Source organism: Saimiri boliviensis, chromosome 5 (assembly GCF_048565385.1).
Source record: "Saimiri boliviensis isolate mSaiBol1 chromosome 5, mSaiBol1.pri, whole genome shotgun sequence".
Taxonomy (NCBI): Eukaryota; Metazoa; Chordata; class Mammalia; order Primates; family Cebidae; genus Saimiri; species Saimiri boliviensis.
This window is the reverse complement of record NC_133453.1, coordinates 60531464-60541425: the sequence shown is the minus strand read 5'-3', so window position 1 is coordinate 60541425 and position 9962 is coordinate 60531464.

The following is a 9962-nucleotide window of genomic DNA, read 5'->3' as shown; positions in this document are numbered from 1 at the left end:
ATGTATATATGTATATATTTGTGTTCCTGTTTTAAATTATTTTGGATATATACCAGGAAATGGAATTGCTAGATCATATGGTATTTCTATTTTTAAATTTTTGAGAAACTGACAAATTGTTTTTCGTAGAAAGTATGTAATTTCTCACCAGCAGTGCATAAGGGTTCCAATTTCTTCACATCCTCACCAACACTTGTTGTTTTCTGCTCTTTTGTTTAATATTAGCCACACTGATGCATTTGAAGTGGTATCTCATTGTGGTTTTAATTTGCATTTCTCTGGAATATCATTTTCATTACCTTGTCTCCAATATTTGTCATTATTTCTTCTAAAGGATTCAGACATAGAACATTAATAAGAATAGAAATAAAGATAACTACTCTATATGAGAAAATAAAAATGAATTTAGTATCAGACTACAGAAGCTTGAGATAATTTTTAACTTTAATGTGTGTAGGAGCAAGACTGAATTTCCCTTTTTTGCCCTTGGAGAGAAGTTCCTTGCATTATGAGGCACAGTGTCGGTAGCCTCCAGGGGGCACCAGAAAGCTGTGAGTTTGCTTGCATCCTTGCCTGCAGATGTTGATAGCAGGTTTAGGAATAGAAGGTTACCGGGGTCCTGTTTTCAGTCCCATTATTTCTCATTACTATATAGACTTCTGATATGGGGAATTTGAGAAAGAAAACAGTTTCAGTAGTTCCTGTTAATTCTGTTGGGAGATCTGAGGAGCGGAGAGCAAAATTATCACTCCTCCTATGTTCTTGTAAACTCAATTTAACCCTCAGGAGAATGACCTGAAAACCTGAGGGCTCTAGAATTTCACCAAGGTTATAGAATTTTCTATCTCAGGGCCCTAAGGAGAAGAAATATTTATTATATGCTAGATATTGGGTTAGATGCTTCACCCAGTAGCTTATAAATTGTGTTATCTTGTTTAACTAAAAAAAAAATAATGTAAGTAATTTGTCAAAGTCACATAGCTAATGAGTGCCAGAGACAACTAAAATCCAGGTTCAATTCAAAACCACGCTACCCATGGAATTGTTTGTTATTCACTGGGCATAATTATGGTTATTTTTATTGTATTCCCCATAATGACTGAAAGGGAGATGATCTTTACAATTCAAAAATTAGATGACGTTGGTGTCCTTGGAAGTATTAAGGAATGTTGAGATACTCTAAAAACAGCTCTATTGAGAAAGGATGCTGATTCTGGCTTGATGTTTATTAAAAAATGAATAGCTGAATGTTCTATGATTTACTTACAAGTGTTTGAGCTCATCCAAGTGACAGAAGTAGAGTTGGCATGCCTTGTTTATCAGAACAAGGTCTCAGAAATTGTAAAACTCAGAAAAATTAGGATTTTTTTGTCTTTTAAACTCTTTGTGCAGTGAGTTGACTATAACAAGGCAGTGCAGGCCAAGAAGTAATTATACCACTGTTCATGAGCTTCTGTTCAAACACTACTTGTTTTCCTCATCTCACATGTTGAGTCAGAAATGTGTTTAAAGTATATAAAAAATATGAAACCTGACCTAAAGTAACAGTCAATTTCTTGTCATGTGATAATGATGCTCAGGGGCCCCTTTTATGTAAGGATTTCACAGTGCTTTATACACTCATTAACTCACAACCCATCTGTTTTACTCCATTTTACAGCAAAAGATGGAGGTACCACAGAAATCACACAATATGTTGGTGTGGTGGCCTGAAAGGGAATTATTCAAATTATGAACACTTAGCGTGTTCATTCTGATTTAATATGAACTCATTGGACATGGAGAGCAAGAAATATAATGGATACTCTTCTCAAGAGATTATTAAGTTTTAAATTTTATACTAGCTGTACAAAATACATGGAAAGATCTGTATTAGCTCATTCAGACCTTTGAGACTTCCAATGAGGTAGAAGCTATTATTTTCAGAGAGAAAAACTGAGGCCCAGAGAGGTTATGGTCCCTCAACTCACAGTGAGTGATGAAGCTTGGATTCAAACCAGGAAGGACACATGGTTTTTTCTCAATATATGACATATTGCCTCTTAACATAGCAAAAGGTCTTGGATTTTTCAACGTATTTAAGCTTGATGGTTACAGAGAAAGCAATTTCTTTACTCTGCTGTGTCTGAAGCACTGTATCAGTTATGAATTCTTGGATGCAAGCTAGAGAAATTGATCCTGGTTAGCACAAACGTAAATGGAAATTTATTGGTAGGAGGAGACAGAACTACTCACAGAATCAAAGAAAAGATGACTGGCTGGGTCTTGGGAGGAAGAGTTTCAGGGATCTAGAGATAACAACTAGTGGGCAATGCTTTCAGGACATCATTGCCCAGTGAAGGATCCCTAATTCTCTCCATTTCTCAAGCTCCAGTTTAGCAGCATGAACTTGGATCACATACCCAATGTAGCCAGGGGTGGTTCAGGCATACCCACATTATGCTGATAGGGAGATGGAGGTCTCTGGTGACAGCCAGGTGCTAATTACTAGCATTAGTAATTAGGGGGAATGAATGCTAGGCAGGACATGCACTCAACAAGATATTCTTGAGAAACAATGTGTGATGTGAGGCAGGTGCTCAAGAGCAACTGAAGCAAGATGAGGCAGGAAAGGCAGAGAAAATAAATCAAATGGCAAATAAGGATACAATATCGATTGCTAATCTTTGAAAGAGAATGGAACTAAAAAGTCATCATAGCTTTTCAAGCCCTGAAACTGTAAAAAATAAAAATAAAAAATAAACCTCACACGACTTTATGAGACTATCAGAGAGCAGTTTTCCTGATGATGAATAGGCCTCATCTGACCCTCCACTCAGTGAGGAAGCTCCAGTTGCTATGTGTAATTCAGCACCTGGAGATCCTTACATTTATAATATCATGGGCTGTGTGACATCCAGGACTGGTCCCATCACAAACTGACCACTGGTTTTTTTTTTTTTTTTTTTTTTTTGAGACAGAGTTTCGCTCTTGTTACCCAGGCTGGAGTGCAATGGCGCGATCTCGGCTCACAGCAACCTCCACCTCCTGGGTTCAGGCAATTCTCCTGCCTTAGCCTCCTGAGTAGCTGGGATTACAGGCACTCACCACCATGCCCAGCTAATTTTTTGTATTTTTAGTAGAGATGAGGTTTCACCATGTTAACTAGGATGGTCTCGATCTCTTGACCTCGTGATCCACCCGCCTCGACCTCCCAAAGTGCTGGGATTACAGGCTTGAGCCACCGCGCCCAGCCACTGTTGGTTTTACTTGTTTTCAGTGAATTATTGGGAATCTAACCCTGCAGTCAGGGCCCATTTTCATCTTAGTTCTGCATCACTAAAGACCATCACTGTTGGCTGTTTCAAGCATTTAAATCACGTACTGATATCCTCTTCCATTTCACCTCTGCTCTGAAACTCCGCTGTTTTTGGTTTCTTGTTCTCTGTGGTAGGTTGTTTTTCACAGCAACAGTTAATATAGAAATCTAGAAATTTTAAACACAATTCCTAACCTCCAAGACTAAAAAAGAAACAAAGCTAAATTCTACATTCCTCTAAATATAGGTCTTCTATTTTAAGCCCTCAAAGGAGACCAAGCTGAGCACTTATTAATTGCTCGGAAAATCTACGAGTATGTTTGTAATTTTGGCCACCTCTCAGCCTCTCTGTTTCCTCACCTGCAGATTGTGAGAAGATTACCTGGTCCTTCAGGTGCATTGGAAGTTGTATATGAGAATAATCACATTAAAATGCCTTGAAAAGTAAACATTGTGTGTACAGTGCTTGTACGTTCTAGAAGCAGTACCTTCCCTAGTGCCTCAAAGCAATGAGTTATACCCTAGTCAGCAAAGCAGTCACAGTGTTTTTTTCAGACCACACAGGAAGAGAAGGAAACCCTGATGTCAATAGAAGGATGCAGGGATTGCAGGCATCCCCAAACTTTTTACACAGGGGGCCAGTTCACTGTCCCTCAGACCGTTGGAGGGCTGCCACATACTGTGCTCCTCTCACTGACCACTAATGAAAGAGGTGCCCCTTCCTGAAGTGCAGCAGGGGGCTGGATAAATGGCCTCAGGGGGCCGCAGTTTGGGGACGCCTGGATTAGTGGGACCTATTTGAAACAGGAGAGTTCTTAGTGACCCTTAAATGTCACTTCATAGGTGTTTAGCCATCTTACCTTGATGGAAAAGTTGCTTGGTTCCATAAATAAGTTGAACTTTCAGATGGATTCTATTTATGAGCAAAATAAACTACTTAAGAAACTTGTAGACATATGACAGGTGCCAATGGGAGAAAAGAATAGTTTCAAATGACATCTCAGTATCATCTTCAAGCAGTATCTCTCAGCACACAATTAAAGGATGCCCTTAAGTTGGCCATCACAAATTCAAACTTATTAACCATATTAAATTATTTCACAAGAGATTAAATGGAGTAAGATGTACATAAGAAAATAACAAGAGGTAAATCAAATGGAAAATTAAAAGAAGGCACCAACTCATGTATGAATTAAATTTTTAAATAAATACAATTATTTATATTTATTGAGCAGTTGTGATATATTAAACATTGTTCTAGCTAATTGTATGTGACAATTCATTTAATCCTCATATCAATCCTATGAGGAAGGAATTACTATTGTCACTTACAGATGAGGAAACCAAGGCACAGAGAGGTTAATACTTTGCTGTAAGTCACACAGTAGGTAAATGGTGGAGCTAGAAATCGAACTCAGTCTGCCTTCAGAACCTGTGTTCTCAACCACTAAATAAGCTACATTAAAGGAAAAAAATGCTTTGTGAATATCAAAAATCTGTACCAAATCAAGGTATTATGATCTTGGTTATATCCATAGTACTATTTTTTTTCTGAAACACAGTCTTTCTCTGTTGCCAAGGCTAGAGTGCAGTGACACAATCATGACTCACCGCATCCTTGACCTCCTGGACTCAAGTAATCCTCCCATCCCATCTCCTGAGTAGCTGGGACTATAGGTATGCTCACTCACAACTGGCTGATGTTAAAATTTTCTGTAGAGATGGTCTTCCTATGTTTCACAGGCTGAGAGTAAAGAATTTTACTCCAGAAATGCCCCTGTATCTTAGACTAAGATTGTCTAGTACCAAATCCCAAATAATGATGTAAAGGAGGTAATTATCAGGTATAACGTGAATGTTCCTGGGCCTCACCAACCTGCAGGTACAACTGAGATCACCGTTCCATTTATATTCACATTTGGCTGGTTTGGTGCAGGTGCCCTTACCTGGGTGAGTCCCCAGTTCCCCAGGCCTCAGTGGGTTCTCCCAGAAGTGTTCCACATGTGTGGCACCCCCATAGCGGCTGCACTGTCCCACATCTCTGCTGGACACAGATATCCAGGTCTGGTGGCTGTCCAACGAGTGCCTGTGGTGAAGTCGGAGGGGGGGCACAATTATTCCCCTTGGAATGGATCCAGACACAGGAGGCCAAAGCAGTGTTACTTGGAGGCCAGTGTGTTACTGAATTGAGAACAGTGGCCTCCTTTCTGTCTAGGACCAGACCTGCATCCAGGGAACTGGGCTGGAGACAGGGTAGGGATGCTGAGCTATTTCTAGTCAATTCTTGAAAAGCAGAAATTCTACGGAAAGTGTTTCCCTGAGTCCACAGAACCATCAGTGGTGATCCACAGATAGGTTTCCTGGAATATGAGAATGCATCTGGTATGGTGTAAGAAATTGAGTGTTGTAAATGCATACATAAATATTTTCTGCGGTATTGGACAGGGTCCAATACCAATACTTTCAGCAGGTTCTCAAAGGGGTGTATGAGACAAAAAGATTAAGAAATGTCTCCTCCTCCAAGGCTTTGCTATCAGGTTAAGTTCCTCAACCCATAGCCCTTTCCTTACTTGCCAAGGGCTCTTTGGGCTCCTCCTTTTTGAGGGAACTGACTGAGAGAAGGCCATTTGCTCTGCTCTGCAAAGCGATTCCTCCCTGCAAATTCCCCAGATATGCCTAAATATGTCTGAACCCAATAGAAAACTATGGCTCCAAAAGACATCCTTGCTACATGAGTTTAATTAAATTGAGAAAGGGAGGTTTGCACAACTTATTGCCAGCCCTCCTGCATTTGCAGCAGAGATTGTATTATCATTTTAAAACAGCCTTGGGGAAAAAAATTCTTTTTCTTAGAGTGACAACTTATTCTGGGGAAATAGCAGGAGTGGTAATGGAGAATGTTGATTTAATTAATTTTACTGCCTATCTGCATCTCCTGGGAACAGATAAAATAAATAAAATGGTAGCAGTTCATCTTCATGATCCCCACGATCAAGTCAGAAGGAACTTACTAAATTGTGGAAGCCTCTGTGCAAGGCACAGTTCAGAGAATACTAACAAGGTTTTGAGGTCCCGGGATTCAGAGGCACACCTGCCATGGGCCCTCTGAAACCAAAGTCTAAAGGGATTCTGCACACTGGTTTAAAGCAATAAAATGGCTCCTGACTGGGAAAGGGCACCCTCATGTTGGGGTCATTGGTCATGGAAGGGGTTAGGGGTCAGTAAAAGTTTGGGGGAAACATTATGTCCATAAGAATCTCATATTTCTATAGTTTGTATTGATTTGTACTTAATTCCATCCTTTCCCGGCTTTTTTTTTTTTTTTTTTTTTTTTTTTTTTTTTTTTTGCTCTGAAGTGATTCTGTTAATTAAATGGCTTGTTTACCTTTTCAGACTTATGTCCTAGAACATCCTATTTTCTTCCAAGCATCTCTGGAGAAAGCAGGAAACTGCTTCCCACTTCTTTGTAGGGGCAGCAAAACCACAGGCTTTCTTCTTCCTTTGGCTCTTTTTGCTGTAACGGTTCCCATCTGCTTCCTAGAAAAGAAAAAGAAAACTGCATTGCATTCAACACATGCTGGATCAAGGTTTCACACTGATTACCGAGATTAGAGCCAAGCGCATTTGCAATTGCTCCAGACGGGTCCCTTTATAGACTGAACTGCCCTTAGGAGGGATCTGTGCTGGGAAGTCAAGCTTACCAGCCTCAAAGCTCTAGCAGCTAAAGCAGTGCACCCCCTGCTCCTAGAAAATGACTCCTGATCTTCCTAAATGCCAAATTGGTCTTGCCTGTAAGGGTTTTGACTTATCCTAAGTTATCAAGATCCAGCATTGCCTAATAGCTTACACTGCCTGTGTTTGCTTTTAATGAACACAATTTTTACCTATGTCTCCGGACAGTGAGAGTAGGTAAGCGGGTTGCGTGGATTCAACACCGACTGAGAAACCTGCTGATGACTGCCGCCCGCTTCAATCACTAGCAAGTCAGCCCCCACCCCCACCTCCCAGCTCACGCGGGCACCCACAGCAGTTCCACCTGTTTGGGGATGCCAAGCAGCTTACATCCACTGGCTTTATTAGTTGGCTGAAAACCTGCTCTCCTCCTCCAGGTCCCGGCACTCAGAGATGATGGGTCGTAACACCCCTTCTGGGTGTGAAGGAGTGCAAACAGGTGCAGGGCATCTTTCCATTACCTGTTGGTTTCTCTCTTCAGTGCTTAATTTGCCCGGGGGCTCTGTAATGGGAGTCCAGGCATGGAGTTCTTGGTGAACAGGATTGCATTTCTGTCTGTGATGCATGTTTCCAGCTTGTTTTAGAAAATGTTCTAAGGGATGCAGAAAAGGGAGTCACCCTACATTTCTCTGAGAATCATGGCCAGAGCACAACATAGTAGAGTTATCGGGGATGTCCCTAAATGAGAAAGCCCTTTGCTGAGGATTTGCATTTGGCTAGCAAAACTTCAAAGAAGGAAAGAGAAAGGAGGGAGAGAATCTCTCTTATAAAATATGGTTGCAGTCCTGCTGTTGTCATGCTCTGTGTGAAGTTCCCCCTGTGGCTCACTTTATAGAATCTGATAATGGCATGAGGTCTCAGAAAGGAAACAGACGACATCACCCCATGGAGGCAAAATTCACACTCAAAGCAGATAGAGATGATTTTGAACCTGTTTGAGACATCAATGGACATCGCAGTTCAGAAATAGCCGTGACTTTTTAGCATTAGTGTCTGCAGTCATTATTTATTAAATATATGGGATCGTCTTTCTCTACATTCATCCTCATAAAGATAAAGCAAATGTGTCTAGTGTATCAAAATACTGCTATGTGATCAGGAAGCTATTTCATGAAAACCAATTCACGATTTTCGTGAATTTAAGACATGCAATTTTCCAACAGAATGGTGGTTACAGAGGCGGGGGAGTGGAAGGAATGGGGAGATGATGTCCAAAGGGTACAAAATCTCAGAAAGAATATTGGTTTGTTTTTTTTTTTGAGCTTTCTTGAACAGTGTGGTGAATATAGTTAATAAGAGTAGTGAACATTTCAAAATTGCTGAGAGAGTAAATTTTAAATGTTCTAACCATAAAAAATGTTACTTATTTGAGGTGATAAATATGTTAACTAGCTTGACTTACTTATTCTACATTGGATTTATAAATCATGAAATCACTTTGTACCCCATAAATTTAAACAATTATAAATTGTTAACTTACAATAAGATATTCTTAAAAATTCCTCTGGTTATTTTTGGGGCCAACCATACAAAAATGTGTCAATTATGGGGAGTTAATTAATTTTTGTTGTTGTACTGACATCAGTGGCGGAACAGATTACACTGTACCACTTCAGGAATTTTATATTTAGATAAATCATTTTAGCAGACTAGCTTCTAGAGTTTATTATTTTCCATCAGAAGTTTAGTACTTAATAAAAATGTTATTCTTTCCAAGTACTCATGGACACAATGCCAGATGAGAATGGTCTGGAAGCCCACATGTTGGTGAAATTGGAAGATAATCTGATTAAGAAAAGCAAGACATAATTTAATCAGAATATACTGTTCTCTTCTACCACTCATACACCTACTTAGCTGGTTTGTTTATTTTTTCCCTTAGCTTGGGAGACATATTTTGCTCTCAAATAGAAGTGACCTGAGGCACCAAATGCCTCTGGGCTTCATACCTGTCGTCCTTCCTCAGCTCTGAATAACAGAGGGTTTCAAGCCTTTTGATGACTGTTAGGTCTGCTCATGAAGGTCACCTGGGGAGTCTCTTTCTTTTCATGTCAATGCCAGGGGCTTGTCATTTTAGATTCTGATTTAGTTGATCTGATGATGAGACCATGGCTTTGATATTTTTTGGAACCTTCACAGGTAATTCTCAGCTAGGTTGATAGCCCCTAGATTAAACTCATCTCAGCATTATCAGAAACAGAGTAAGTTATTTCAAGTTAAAACAAACAGGTAAATGCAGGTAAAAGGAGACTATTACCCCAGTAATTGACTTTACTTTTCTTTGGGAGTCTTAATAGTTTCCTTCATACCCAGGTGGGAGTCTCATTTATTTCAGTATCCTTAACACAGCACTTGGCACATTTTAGTTTATAGAATGAATTAACAAGATCATGATTTATTTTCATGTTATAGTAGTGATTCATAATAAATTTCCAGAAATCATTTATATGACATCCTCAACTTACAAACACTATGGAACACCTAAAAGTAAGAAAAAAAATGCTGTTCAGCAGCTGAAATAGATGTCAAAAAGACTAGGATGATTCTAGTATACTTTACTTCTGGGAGCATCCCTCGGGCTGCTCTGGGAGCTCTGTTCCTTTTTTACACACAGTTCTAACAGTCTTGCTTCTCTGATTTCTCCATTCATAGAAACTAAAGAGGGTAAGGAATGACTGCTTTGCAATTTGACACTAAAAAAATCATGCATTAAAAAAGTAAATAGTGGAATTCAGAGAGTATTACAATCATGCTGGATACATGGAGACTGTAAAACTAAACTCTTTCAATGAGTATCAAGTGAGCTCCTGCCTGGTTCCAGGTCCCAGTGTTCTTGCTCTGGAGATGCTTAAAGTGTAGCAACATTATGAACATTACGCTGTCGTCACTGCTGCTACTGCTGCTTGGTTTTTGTTGTCCAAAACATTTCATA